We start from the raw sequence: 14,763 nt of genomic DNA, 5'->3' as shown, positions 1-14,763 counted from the left end.
CATTCTGGAAGGAAGTTTGGTGTTTTCTCAAAAAGCTGAACATAGAAATTCCACATGACCCAGCTATTCCACTATTTGGAATATACCCTGACAATATGAGAACTGAGGCACAAACTGAGATTTCTACACACATGTTCATAGCACCATTATTTACCATCGCAAGAACATGTAAACAGCCCACATGTCCAACCACAAACAAATGGACTGAGAAATTATGATACATTCACATCATGGAATATACTATGCAGCATGCAGAAGCAATAACTTTGTAAATTATTGCCTAACTTGGGAGGGACTGGAAAGCATTATGCTGAGTGAACTAACTCAGTCCCACAAGGATAAATATTGCATAAAACCATTATTGTAGATGAGTATAAGAATCCAGGAGGGGTGGGAGAGTCTGGAAGCAGAGGGATGTGGATGTGCAGGGGGGAGGGGGGTTAATAATTGGATTGTACAATCTGATGGGTGGTGGGAGGAAAATTAAAAGAACTTGTTCAAATTTGTATTTGAATTTTGTAAATAAACTAGCAGGGGGGAAAAAGTCACACTATCACATTATGTTCTAATTTTATCAGTGTTATCAGTAGGGGTCCAGTGGTCAAGCACTCATGTTCTAAACAAAATGTTGAAGTTCAAATCTGCAAATTGATCTGTAGGAAAACATGACTGTATCTTGCTTCCATAAATTAAAGTATTCTAACAATGATGACACCAAGCAAGAGATACAATAAATACTATACACAACAAAGCAGGAGGATATGGATAAAAAAAGAAATAATCTTTGACATGATGAATTGGAGGGTGGGAAAAGCAATCAGAATTACTTTTTTCTTGGATCTCAGTGTTTATCTCAACATCCATTAAAGCCAAACATGTCATTGATATGTTCTTGTTATCATTAAGTATAGTTAAGTAGTCACTGATCTAAATCTGACCTTTGAGTAGGGTTTTAAAGACAGTAAATCATAGGGAAGGAGATTGCCCATTTTTCTCCTTTGGAGCATCTGGTAGATTTGAACCACATACATTTGAATTGTCAGAGCAACATTTTACCGTGAAGTCACTAGCACTCTAATTGTGGAAAATAGTTAAATAGTTGATATATTACTAAAAACAAAGTAAAATTCCAGATAATAAGATAGTTTCTAAGTGAAGAAGAGGTGTCAAGGCAAATATCAATCTGTATTGACTCACACATTAAACAATTTTTTCTCAGCTAAAAATTAAATCATTAACTTTTGTCTTAAGCCATGTTGTAACCAATTAGATATTAAAACTGGTACATGCACCATTTATAAATTTAAAATGTGTTTATTGATTTTCTATTTTGTGTTGAGAATAAAATGTATTTCAATAACCTGTCAACTTTAGAGATGTATTTCACATAATCTTTGTCTATTTTCATAAGTCTTAAAGCTTGTCTAATCTGTACTCTTTGCTACGTGTGGCATAAATTCACGAAATCGATTTTGCAATAACACAACTGAGCAATAACACAACTGAATGGTCAAAATGCATTTCTAACCTGAAGCTGAAAATTCCATGGAGTTGAATATCATTATTTGAATTCTCTATTTCATATCATCAAATTGAACTCTTTGCCATTGAATTAGACAGCACTCATAGCTGACTCTCCAGGGGGTTTTAGATGCTGAAAGTGTATGGGACAAGATTATCCATCTTTTCCCATGAAAGCTACTAGTGGATACTAATTAATACATGTATGTATTAATTTCGATCCTTGGGCATTTGTTACATCTGTCTGTTCCCTAAAATAAAAGTTCTAAGTATATTAACTTTATACAGGTTTTTCATCTGCATTCATGAGTGTTCAAGTTGACAGAGCTGGTGACAAGAATATTCCTATAAAACAGATCTTCATATAGGATTTTCAAATTGGATGAAACAGATAATAAGCAGCAGAGAATTAGACTTCTAGATTTTGGTAATTAGGTAGGTGATTACCATAATCTTCAGTAGTTTCAAAATTACCATACCTCTAACATAAAAGAACTCGGATTTGTGCAAGGGAAAGATAAGAGATAAATTGCAGAAAAGTTATGGCTTTGAGAAAAATTGTTGTTTTTATGTAACCTTGAGATGGAACTAACACATAGCTGACCCTTCAGTGGGTTTTTGAGAGGCAATGAATCACATGGGAAGGGAATGTCAATCTTTCTCCAGTGAAACAGCTGGTGGATTAAAACTGTGTGCATATGAGCTAGCAGTGTATTTCCTTAGCCCTAAGCTACTCTCTTTAAAATAGAGTCATGTCTATATAGAATGTGTATCTGTATTCTTTCACTCACCTTTTTGAAGCCTTCAATGCATACAAGACAGTCTCCTTTATCATGTCATAAAAAGAGCAGAGAGCTATATGTCTATTTTTAAGAAATCTCACCCATGACATTGGTATAATATTTTAAAATTTATGCCTATGTATAAGATTTAAAGCATAAAGTAAAAGAAAGGAAAAAATATATTCCCAGCCTGGAATACTCGTTAAGATTCAACGAGGTTGAAGGAGCAAAGCCCAATGATGAAAAGTGAATTAAAAACTCAGATTTCTTATACATAAAGGTAAAATAATCTCAGAAGGCAATCATCATATACCAGTCACAAATTTGACTAAAAGAAAAAATAATCCCCTGGTATAGAGAGTAGGAGTTAAATAGAAATACTTTCATGGCTTAGTATCAGTTACAGAGGTAGAGGTTATGGCTTATTTCATTCATTCAGACATAGTATGCGTAAAAAGAGCAAGGGCCACAGGGGAACAGTTATAACATACTGACACTAACTATACAAGAGAGAACTGCCTTCATCATCATCATCCACAACATGAAACAAATTTACATCAGTTTAGACATGTCCCCCATGCTCCACCACTTCTCTCTACTAATTACAGAACCAATTTTACTGCTCTACTCGGTCTGAAATCCATTGCAATAGCTCAGAAAGGACATGGATCCATACTCAGTTTATAGGGTTTACTAGGGAAGTTAACAGGCCCTTTTAGTTGGTAACAGGATATAGTTTCTTAGGACAAATTCTAGAGTGTGCTCTCAGGCCCTTCAGCCTTCAGCCTCATGGCTTTGGGCCAAGTATTACAAAGTCTTGACAATTATGGTTCTCTCCTCTGCCTCCTCACAAGAGTTCTCTACCAAATTTGAGAGAGGTTCCTAACTCTAATTCTGTGGAGTAGCAGTTCATAGGTCAGATTTATCTCATGTCAGGTCTCCAGTTCTCTGCTGCAGCTGCTGGCGGTCTTCTGGTAGTCTGGCGGGCACTCACATCTCTGGTCCTGAAGGATGTGTTGAATTCTTTGCTTCTTCTTTGCTGGTGTAAGATTCACAAATTCTGATGCAGCGCACAAGAAGGGCGACTCAGCGGCGTACAAGAAGGGTGACGTGGCACAGTAAGTCTTATTTGCTGAGGACTGGTGACTTGGCAGCTTAATATCTCAGAACAGACTGCAACCCCTAACTCCCAGCGCTTCCCAAGACCTGCACCCCCCATCCCTGCCACAGCACCAGGGACACCACCCCACCACCATCCCTCGCCCCCACAATTTTGGCACACCTGGTTGCCTCGCCACAACCCTGCACCCCCTGGTGGTGCTCCAGGGCCACTAGAGACTCCTTCACACAACACAACAACAGCTGTGGACAATACAATTCTGAGTCAGCACACAAAGGCACACCATGGAGACAGCCACCATCTGAAGCCACCAATCTAGCTGTTGTGGGACTGATTTGGATTGAGAAAGACTGATAGGATCCTAATTGGGTTTTCTTGGGCACGGCCAATTGTCTGGGAGAGTTCCCAAGGGTGAGCCCACTGGTGGGAATTTGGCTGAGCTCTCTGGGGGCACACCAACTGCCCAGGAACGAGCGGGCATAATTTGATAATTTGGCGGAACTTTTGTCGACACTGCAGACCAGTCAGAGGTGAGTGGGTTGGTGCGAATTTGACTTTGTCTTGTTGAGTCCCCTTGGACCCAGGAGCCTTCCTGGGCAGGGGCCACGGTGCAAGGGCAACTGCGTGAGCACCACTGGACAGGGACCAGTGAATGAAAACCACTGGGTGGGAGATGGACAGCTGGAATTTGAATAAGGACCCCAATTGTAAGCACGCCCAGGCAACAGAGGCCTGAGTGAGGTCCCCCAAGTGGTTGACCTGCCCTTGTGATTGCTGCAACCACGCGCATGCCCTACCCTATTTGGCTCCACACCTGTGTCTTCACTTCTGGCTAATCAACCTGCCTTTAATCCGGAGCACCTTGACCTATCTTACCTGCCAGAGGCTGCTCTCACAGGCTCTGAACTGACATTTCTCTGGAGTCAGACGTTCAGAGAAAAGCACAAGTGGGATAGCTACCCAAATGATCTCTAGAGCATTATCTTCATAGAAAACATATCAATGTCTCAAAGAAAGCAAGCTGTCCCACACAATACACAAGCGCAAAGCAAGATATCACCCCCAACGGGTGACACAGTATCAATGGATTTCCTGAAGCCAGAAAGTCTGATGGAACTTTCTGACACAGAATTTAAAAGAACAGTGATTGAATATTTTCAACGGATGAAAGACAAACTTGAAGAATTACAGGATACTACAAGCAAAAAACAGGAGGAACTGAAAAAATCAGTCCAGAACAACGTAGAGAAAACAAAGGAGGCATTAGCGGCACTGGAAAAACAAGAAACCACTATCCAAAATGTGAGGTCCAATGTTTCAAATTCTGTCCCTGAATATGCTCAATTTAGGGCCTGAAGGAGACCTGGACACAGAGTCAGAATTAAAGCTTTTTCTTGTAGGACAATTGAAGTAAAAACTGATGCTGCTTTTCTAAAGATTTCTGGAGAATTGACGTAATCAGAGGTTTATTGCATTTGTGCTTCTGGACTGAATTTGGACTTTGACTTGTTGACTACAAAACCCTCTGAACTAATTGAGAAATTGTGTTTTGCTTTTAACACTGTGTGAAATTTTTTGCCTCCCCCATTGTTGATTCTATTTCCCTAATAAACCCAACAATAAGTAGAAAGAGAGATTCTGTATAATCTATTGGCCATATGAAATGAACATCTAACCCAGTGATTGGTAGAAGTGAGTTTGGGAGATTGTGTGTGTGTGTGTGTGTGTGTGTGTGTGTGTGTGTGTGTGTGATTACTGACCTTATAGTAATGAATTTTATACTGTGTTGTTGATGGCATCCACTTCTGACATAGCTTGCCTCCGGAAATCCTATGAATCCGGAGAAATGATGAAAGTCATACAAGTGTTCAGGTCTTTCAGTCATAGAGTCGCTATGAGTCACCTAGGACAAGATGGCACTTAATGAAAACAACAGTGCTGTTGTTGGGTTTTGTTTTGGGTTTTGTTTTTTGTTATATTTTTATATTATAGGTTACATGATTTGGAAGCAGGAGTGGCATCCACTTCCATAAATAGCTTGCCTCTGGAAAACCTATGAACTGGAAGAAATGGTGAAAGTCATGCACTCAAGTGTTGAGGACTTTCATTCATAGGGTCACTATAAGTCACCTACAACTAGATGGCACTCAACAACAAAACAACAACAGGTTTTATGATATAAAATGAGGTAAATTTGAACTATTTTCTAAAGAACTATGGCACTCTGATAGACTAGTGGTAATAAACTTCACCACAATCCTGAAGGCACACAGTTCAAATCTATGAGAGAAAGACAGGCAATCTCTTCCTGTGTGATTAACCACCTCTGAAAAGCCACTGGAGGGTCAGATTTGGGTTGGTTCTGACTCGATGGTACTCAACAAAAATATGTTTAAGTTTACTGGTAAAATGAGAGAGCAAAACTAGAATTAAAATAATAGTACTACAAAGGAACAGTTTTGATGGAAAGACCAAAGATTTATTTCTGAGAAATAATTGTTTAAGACACAAAGAAAAGCTTTTGATACAGGCCATGGTCTTGGAAATCACTTGCATCAGAGAGCTGGACAAAGACTAGAGATGATAAAAGGAGACTTGATGTCTTTGATCTGTGGTGTTGGAGACGAGTATTGAATACACTGTGGACTGCTAAAAGAACAAACAGGTCCATTCTAAACCAGGCTGCTTCTTGGAGGCAAGGATTCCCGAAACTTCTTCTGACATACTTTGGACATTTTGCAAGGAGGGACCAGTTCTTGGAGAGAATTGTCATGCTTTGGAGGATGGAGGGACAGCACAGGAGAGGAAGACCCTTGATGAAATGGATTGATTCAGTGACTGAAGTAATAGGGGAGGTGTGATAGAGACAGTGAAATCGGCACAGGATCGAGCAGGGTTTGGAGCTGTTGTACATAGGGTCACTTTGAGTCACAGGCGACTCGATAGCACATACAGCAACAACAACAATAACAAAGAAAAGGTGAAATTGTGCCTAAGCGTTCAAAGGATAAACACTGCTTAGCATTGCTGTTATAAAAAAAAGACTGACATGGGTGGATTAGGGAGAGAATGAAAAAGAGTAGATAGTTAATGAACACTGCATTAGAACAGATGAGGGGGAATATTGTCTGAAGGAATTTATACTTAGTCATCATGTGTGTGACAACAATCTGGAATATGTGGTGCATTGCCAGGTGCGCTTGAAAAGGAGGAAGGGAGCAGGGAAATAAAATGTACAACAGGGAAAAAAATAATAGATGTTTTAAAATTTTTTTTAAAAGTACAAATCTAATTTCAATAAACACAGAGTATTTCAACTAAATTTTATAATTAGTTCTTAATATTTTCATCTTTAGAAATGCAGAACATGTCTTTCTGCATTTACACATACGTGTTGCTCTTGTTATCATGTGCTGTCAAGTCAGAACAAACTCATAGAACGACATTCCAGTGCATTTTTATGGAATTATAATTCACATAGGAGGAGACTGCCCAACTTGCTACCAAGGAGCAGTAAATGAAGTCAAACTGCGTGCTTTTGGTTTAATAGTTGATAATAAACCTTACAGGTTTGGAAGCAAGAGTGACATCCACTTCCTAAATAACATGTCTCCAGAAATTCTGTGAACTTTGATAAATGTCAATGGTTGTAGAGAAGCCTCATATCTTTTGTTCATGGGGTTGCTATGAGTGATGCCTGACTTGAAGGCAATCAACAACAACAGTATACAACATAATTAATATAATATACAAGCAAGGTCATGCTGAAAATTCTCCAAAACCTACTTGAATAGCACATCAACAGAGAATTACCAGATGTGGAGGATGGTTGCAGAAGAGGCAGTGACACTTGGGAAATTATAGTCAGTGCTATATGGAGCTTGGCTGAAAGCAGAGAGTACCAGAGGAATGTCTACTAGGTTTCATCGATTATGCAAAGACGTTTAACTTTGTGGGTCACAACAAACTGGGACTAACTTTAGAAGAATGGAAATCCCAGCACACTTGATTGTGCAAAACAAACAAACATGATATTATATACCTACAGAATATCAGATGAGATGGATTAATACAGGAATTGGGATAATAGGGGTTGATATGTCAATACCACTACTCATTGCCATCAACTAACCCAAAGCTAGTTGATTATCCATCTAGGTCACTGAAGCTCTAATAAGCAAGGATAGGATTTTTTTTCATCTTTGCCCTGCATAGACTCTGGTGGATTTGAACTGGAAGATGCTATGTTTGGGTTAACGGCACAAGTCCCTGTGCACTTTACCATCAAGCTTTTCCAAAGCAGTCATCACTAGCTTAATTTCCCTCTAACTTTTTAGTAAGTAGCAAATATACTAAGAAACAGGAGGTCTCTTGTGTAGCAACAGTTTATACTCTTTGAAATAAATAGCTTTCTTTAATTGGCTTTAGGAACAAATTAATGATTTAGGAGGAAAATATTTCTATATTTAGGAAAGATTTCTGAGCAGTGTGAATAATTTTTAGACACTGTGAATTTTGTTTTAAAATACTGGCAAAAGATATGACAGCAGAACGACATGAAATACTTACATTGAAGAATACTTTAACTATGTTGTTGTTGTTGTTGTTGTTAAGTGCCACCAAGTTGTAGGAGACTCAGCAACCCTATGAATGATAGACCTGAGTACTCTTCATAGAGTTTCTGCAGGCAAGCTATTTCAGAAATGGATGCCACTCCTGCTTCCAAGCTTTTTTTATTTGGGAAGCTCCACCAAACACTGTCCACCATGGGTAACCATTATCACATTTGGCACATCAGTGTCACAGTGTTTAGCATCAAGGCAACCATGAGTTACCTCTGTACAGCAATGCACAGATCAGTGCTATACCACTTAGAAGAATGTTTGACAAAAATAAATTTAAATCAGGCCTGAGTGCTGCAGATTAAAACCACCCACCTTGGGCTTGGTAGCATAAATTTCTGTCCACTAGGCCAGCGTAGCTCGCTCTATGTTGTTCCTGTTATTGTTTTTAGATGCCTTCGAGTCATAGCTTTCACTGTGCTTCAGAGGCAATAAATCACACACAAGAAGATTACCCATTTTTCTCTTGCAGAGTTCTAGTACTCTGGTGACTTAGTGGTACGAAATTTTGCTGCCAACTCAAAGGCAGGCAGTTCAAATTCACAAACCACTCTATGGGAGAAAGATGGGAAATTTCTTTCCATGTGATTTGCTGCCTCTGAAAACCCACTGATGGGTCAGTTTTGAATTGGTTCTAATTTGAATGCACATAGTAACAATTCTTTTTACCATATATGTAGTCCCTGGATAGTAGAATTGATTGATAGACTCTTCTGTTAATCAAAAGTTTGGAAGTTCAAATCCACCAAAGACACTTTAGAAAGATAAACTAAGGGGAGCTCTGGTGGCCTAGTGGCAAGAAGCTGCAACTATAATCCCAGAGGTGCACGGTTCGAATCCACCAGATGCTCTGCCGGGGAAGGAGGGGCAATCTCCTCCTGTACCAGTCAGATCTGATTTGACGGTACACTCACACAAAAATAACAAAATAAAAAAAAATAAAAAAAAAGAAAGATAAACTGGTGGAAATGCTACATAGTATAGTTCTACTCTAACTTGCATGTTTTTGTTGTTAGGTGTCATTGAATTGGGTCCTGCCCTTAATTAGAATTGACTTGATGAGAACTTTTATATGTACAAGCAGTCCATCCCCTCAATTGGTAACAAGTTTTGGTTTTAAAATTGTATTTAAACGGAAATGGTACAAAAGTCAAACTTGCAGTTTATATCTAATATAATCTAGTCAAATATTTTAGTATACAGTGTGATTATTTGTTTATAAAAAGCAATTATGATAGGATCCACTAAAACATGTTTGTTCTAATAATGTTTTAATAATAATAATATTGTCAACTAAGGTATAAAATGATGTCCATTTGTTATTACAAATAACTTCATCACTTCAAATTTCATATCAACAGCAGCATAACACAGTCTGATAAAGTACCAGAAATCAGGGCTTTCAAAATAGAAGGTATTTTAAATATGACTGGGTAAGAGCTATTTCTGCAAAGTAGAATCTACCCTAATGATATGGATGAATAACACATTCAGCTAATGAAGGATCTTTATTTACTGATGTGGCACTGCTAAAGAGTCAACAGTTGTTGTGTGCCATCATATTAGGACAGACTTATAGCTGACCCTCTTGTGGATTTTTAGAGGCCATAAATTATATGAAAGGAGATTGCTCATCTTTCTACCACAGAACATTTGGTGGATTCAAACCATGTAATTTTGGGATTATAGCATAGCTTCTTACCAGGAGGTCAAAAGAGCTCCCTAAGATAATAAAGAAGATCAAGATCATCAGAACAAGATCAGAAGCAAATTTTTAAACATACCTACAGCTTCTTATAAGCAGGTTAAAATTTATGTTGTAGAAAATAAAAAAAAAAACAAATAAACCAAAAAACCCAACAAATAGCCCAAACTACAAAATGCTGGAGTCAAAATACACACTTCAGTTATCACACATGAATTTAGAAAACTCTTTAAGAAAAAATTTGATACATGGACACTAATGACTGAAGTTCAGATAATTATGGAATTATACCAAAGACATCATACATGAAGGAAGCAAAAGGTCATTAAAAAGATAAGAAAGAATTAGAAAAACAAAATTAATTCAAATGGCATTTTGAAACTTGCTCTCAAATGTAGAGAAGATAAAAAGAATAAAAAAAATCATAAAATATCTGAACCAAAGGGCAGCTAAAAAACACAAAGAAAAGTATTATAACAAAATGTATAATGACTTAGAATAAAAAAAAATAAACAACCAACCAAAACAAAACACTAAAAACACCCTTCAGAACGTAGCACAGATTGTGAGGATGGCTCAGAAAAGGTAAAGATACAGAACTGTTGTACATAGAGGCTCTATGAGTTGTAGTCAATTCAGTGGCATCTAAAAACAAGAAGAACCTTTGTTATTTCTCCAAATGAAGCACACTAAGAATATACTAAAAACTTCAGTTGCAATACTGAAATATTCTATGAAAAAAGTATTAAATAATGCAGTAAACATCAAAATAAGATGCAGAGACTATCCAGAGTCACTATACCCAAAACAGCTGGTCAACACTGAGTCGTTTGAGGAAATAGCGCACAACTAAGAGCCAATGATTTTAAAAAAAGAAGTGTAGACTGTCCTGAGGCATTGTTCCAAAATGAGAAGGTAATTCTTTAGACATGCTCTCTTGTCTATATTAAAACATTTGGCAGATACCTGGCTAGTTGACTAGAATAGTTCCATATTTTTGCTCATTTAAAAAAAAAAGTCTTATTAATGATTGTCCAAAAACATGAAATAGTGCAAGCACAAAAGAACTAAGAATATCATTAATGACATCAAATGGATCTTAGTTGAAGCAGAAAATATCAGGAACATGTTTACTTGTGTTTTATTTACTGTGCAAAGACAATTAACTATGTAGATATTAATAAATTATAAATAATATTGAGAGGAATGGTAACTCTAGAACACTTATTTTTTATTTTTCAGAACACTTATTTTTATGCATGAGGTAGCTCTCCGTGGACCATGAAGCAGTCAGCTGAACAGAACAAGAGATGAGTAGTGATTTAAAATTTAGAAAGTTGTGTTTCACAGTTATACCTTTCACTATATTTATTGAGTCTGTATCCTGAAAAAAATAATTTTAGAAGATGGAATATAAAAATAAACTTGTGTTACAAGCATTGAGTAAAGATTATTCTCAAGAACAAGCTTTAGGCATTAAACACTCATAATCAAAGAACAGAGGCTCTGTAGGAGCACAACAAGGATACCATCCATGAAGAGAGTAAAAAGATCATTGCAAAGAAATAAGAGAATGGAAAAAAAAACAAACAAAAATTAATATTAGAAGAGACTAAGATAATTGTATCATTGCATCAAGCAGCCAAAAATATTGAAGAGATGTCAAAATAAAAAGGCTGAACGGAAATTTGGAAAGAATAGTTTGAAAAGATGAAAAAAAAGTATTATAAAGAACTGTGCAAAAAGCTGGTGTTAGAAAATAATAAAAAAAGAACTCACTAGACATTTCTCAAGCTGAAAAATAGTCAAAACCAAATTCAATCCTTGAGTAACAAAACTGAGAGGTGCTATGGGCAAAATCTTTAATGATCCAGAGAGCAGCACCAAAAGGAGACGGAGGATACTGTTTGCTTGATATATAGTTTCCATGCCTTGACTTGCAGTCTTTGTTCTCAGTTTTGAAATGTGTCTATTGTAACATATTGATATGTTTAATTTTTCAATAATTATTCTGCTTTTTCTCTTAATTGGTACATTTAATCCATTTACAATAAGTGTGTGACTGTTGACAGGCCATGTTTTGTCATTGCCATTTTTTTAAAAAACTGATTTTGATGAAAGTTTACAGAGACTTTGGATTTCCATTCATTCATTGTTGAACTTTTCTCCCTGCCCCCTCCCCAATTCACTATTCTCTTTGAAAAGTAAAAGAAAAATTCTTTCATTGTTATACAGTCCCTCTCCCCACAACTCCAGTTCACTTCACTATGCAGCCTTTATTCTGGACTCCTATCATGACAGTTAAACTGTTTTCTCTTTCATCTATTTCAATGCAGTATATATTAATTATCTCCTCTTTTCTCAGTCTCCCTCCAACCCCAATGTCAGTCCTGCTTAACAACAGTGACATTATGTAGCATTTGTTCCTCTGTATTTCACTCAGCATAACGTCCTCCAGGGTCACCCATTTTGTATAATTCATGAGTTCCTTGTTTTTCAATGCAGTATAATCTTCCACTGTGTGAATATACCACAGCTTGTCTATCCATTCATTTGTTGATGGACACTCGGGTTGTTTCCAACTCTGCACTATTGTGAACAAAGCCACAATATACATAGGTGTGCATATATCTCCTTGGGTGGTAGTACTGGTTTCTTTAAAAATCAGTAATCGAATTACTGGGTCGAATGATATTTCTATTTCCAACTTTTTGAGAAAGCACCATACTGCTTTCCAGAAGGGCTGCACCATTCCACACTGCCACCAACAATGAATAAGGGTTCCAGTCTCTCTGCAACCTCAGCAGTTGTTGTTTGAAGTTCTGTTAAATTTTGTCATTCTTACTGGGGTGAGATTATATCTCATAGTTGTTTTGATTTGTATTTCTTTTCTATAGCAAGGGATTTTGAACATTTCTTCATGTGTTTGTTCACTACTTGAATGTCTTCTTTGGTAAATTGTTTATATCCTCTGCCCATTTTTCAGTTGGGTTGTTTACCTTTACCTTGTGGTGCTCAAATATTTTATAAATTATTGATTTAAGTCCCTTATCAGACATGTCGTTACCAAATATTTTTTCCATGTTTGTGGCTTTACTTTTTACTCTGTTAGAGAAATTTCTGGATGTGAATAGGGATTTGATTCTTAGAAGTTCCCATTCATCTATTTTATCCTGTCCTGACTGTAGTTTTTCAGGATGCTTGGAAGACTGTTTATTTTGTGGATTAAGACTTCTAGAGTTCTTCCAAGCTGTTCTTTAATGAAACTCATAGTCCTTGGTTTCAGTCCTACGTCCTTGATCCACTTTGACTTGGTTTTTGTGTATGGAGTGAGGCGTGGATCTTGCTTGAGTTTTCTGTAGATACCTTTCCAATTTTGCCAACACTATTCAATAGGCTATCATTTCCCAACTTAACTGATTTCATCTCCTTGTCAATAAACAGTTGTCCTTAGGTAGATGGGTTGATTTCTGGATTCTAAATGCTATCCCATTGTCCTATGTGTCTGCTGTCTTGACCATCATGGCACTGTAGTAGGATTTGAAGTCAGGCAGTAAAATGTCTCCTACCTTTTCCTCTTTTTAAGGAGTGTTTTGCTTATTTGGGGTCTTTTCCCATTCCAAATGAATTTGGAGATTGCCTTTTCCATCTCATTGGAGAAGGGAAATAGTATTTGTATTGGGATTGCATTCAACATGTAAATGACCTTTGGTAGTATTGTCGTTTTCACAATTTTGTATCTTTCCATCCATGAGCAAGGTATATACTTTCATTTCAGGTCACAATTTGTTTCTTATAGTAATGTTTTGTGATTTTCTTTGAAAAGATCCTTTGTGCTTCTGGTTACGTTTACTCCCAAGTATTTAATCTTGTGATTAGCTATTGTGAAGGGTATTGTTTTTCTTAGCTCCAGCACTGTATTCTCTGTCACTATAGAGAAATCCAATTGATTGTTGTACGTTGATCTTGTATCCTGCCATTTTGCTGAGTTGGTCAACTATGTCTAGTAGTTTTCGTGCTGAGTCTTTAGGGTTTTCTAAGTATAATAACATATTTTCTGCATATAGAGATATTTTTACCTCCTCTTTGCCAATCTGGATACCTCTTATTTCCTTCTCTTGTCTTATTGGTATTGCTAAGAATTCCAAACAATATTGAATAGGAGAGGTGATAGTGGGCATCCTTGCCTAGTTCCTGTTCTCACAGGTAATCCCTGTAATCTCTCTTCATTGAGAACAATGTTGGCTCTCGTGTTTGCATATGTACTTTATACTGTGCTGAAAAAATTCTCCTCTAATCCTATTTTGTTGAATGTTTTAAACAGGAAAGGCATTTTCTGCATCAATTGATAAGATCATATGGTTCTTATTCTTTGCTTTGTTAATGTTATGAAATACATTGATTGTTTTTCTTATTTGAACCACCCTTGTGTACCTGCTATAAATCCTACTTGACCATGATGATTTTTTTTTATGTATCATTGGATTCTATAGACCAAGATTTTATTAAGAATTTTTGCATCTATGTTCATGAGAGATATTGCCATATTGTTTTCTATTTTTGTGATATCTTTAATTGGCTTTGGTATCAAGGATATGTTTGCTTGATAGAATTAGTCTGGGACAATTAAATCTTTTTTTATTTTCTGAGAGAGTTTATGTAGAATTGGTGATAGTTCTTCTGTGAATGTTTGATAATATGCACTTGTAAAACCATCTGGTCTACGGCTTTTTTTGTCTAGAAGTTGTTTTATTACATTTTCACTTTCTTTTTTTGTAATAGATCTGTTCAGGTGATAAATTAAGTGTTCTGTCAGTTTAGGTAGGTTTTGAATTTCTAAGTATCAATTTCCTCTAGGTTTTCATATTTGTTTGAGTATCATTTTTCACAATATTCCACAAATTGCTGTCTGGAAGATACTCCTCTAAATCTGAACATTCAGATTAAGACAGACTAGGAAGAAGGATTGGCCACCCACTTCTGAAATAGCAGGCCTCTGAAAACCCTATGCAC

Source organism: Elephantulus edwardii, unplaced genomic scaffold (genome assembly GCF_000299155.1).
Source record: "Elephantulus edwardii isolate Elephantulus edwardi_28Jun2011 unplaced genomic scaffold, EleEdw1.0 scaffold00085, whole genome shotgun sequence".
NCBI classification, from domain to species: domain Eukaryota; kingdom Metazoa; phylum Chordata; class Mammalia; order Macroscelidea; family Macroscelididae; genus Elephantulus; species Elephantulus edwardii.
The sequence above is the reverse complement of the archived record's forward strand: the minus strand, read 5'-3'. Positions refer to the sequence as shown.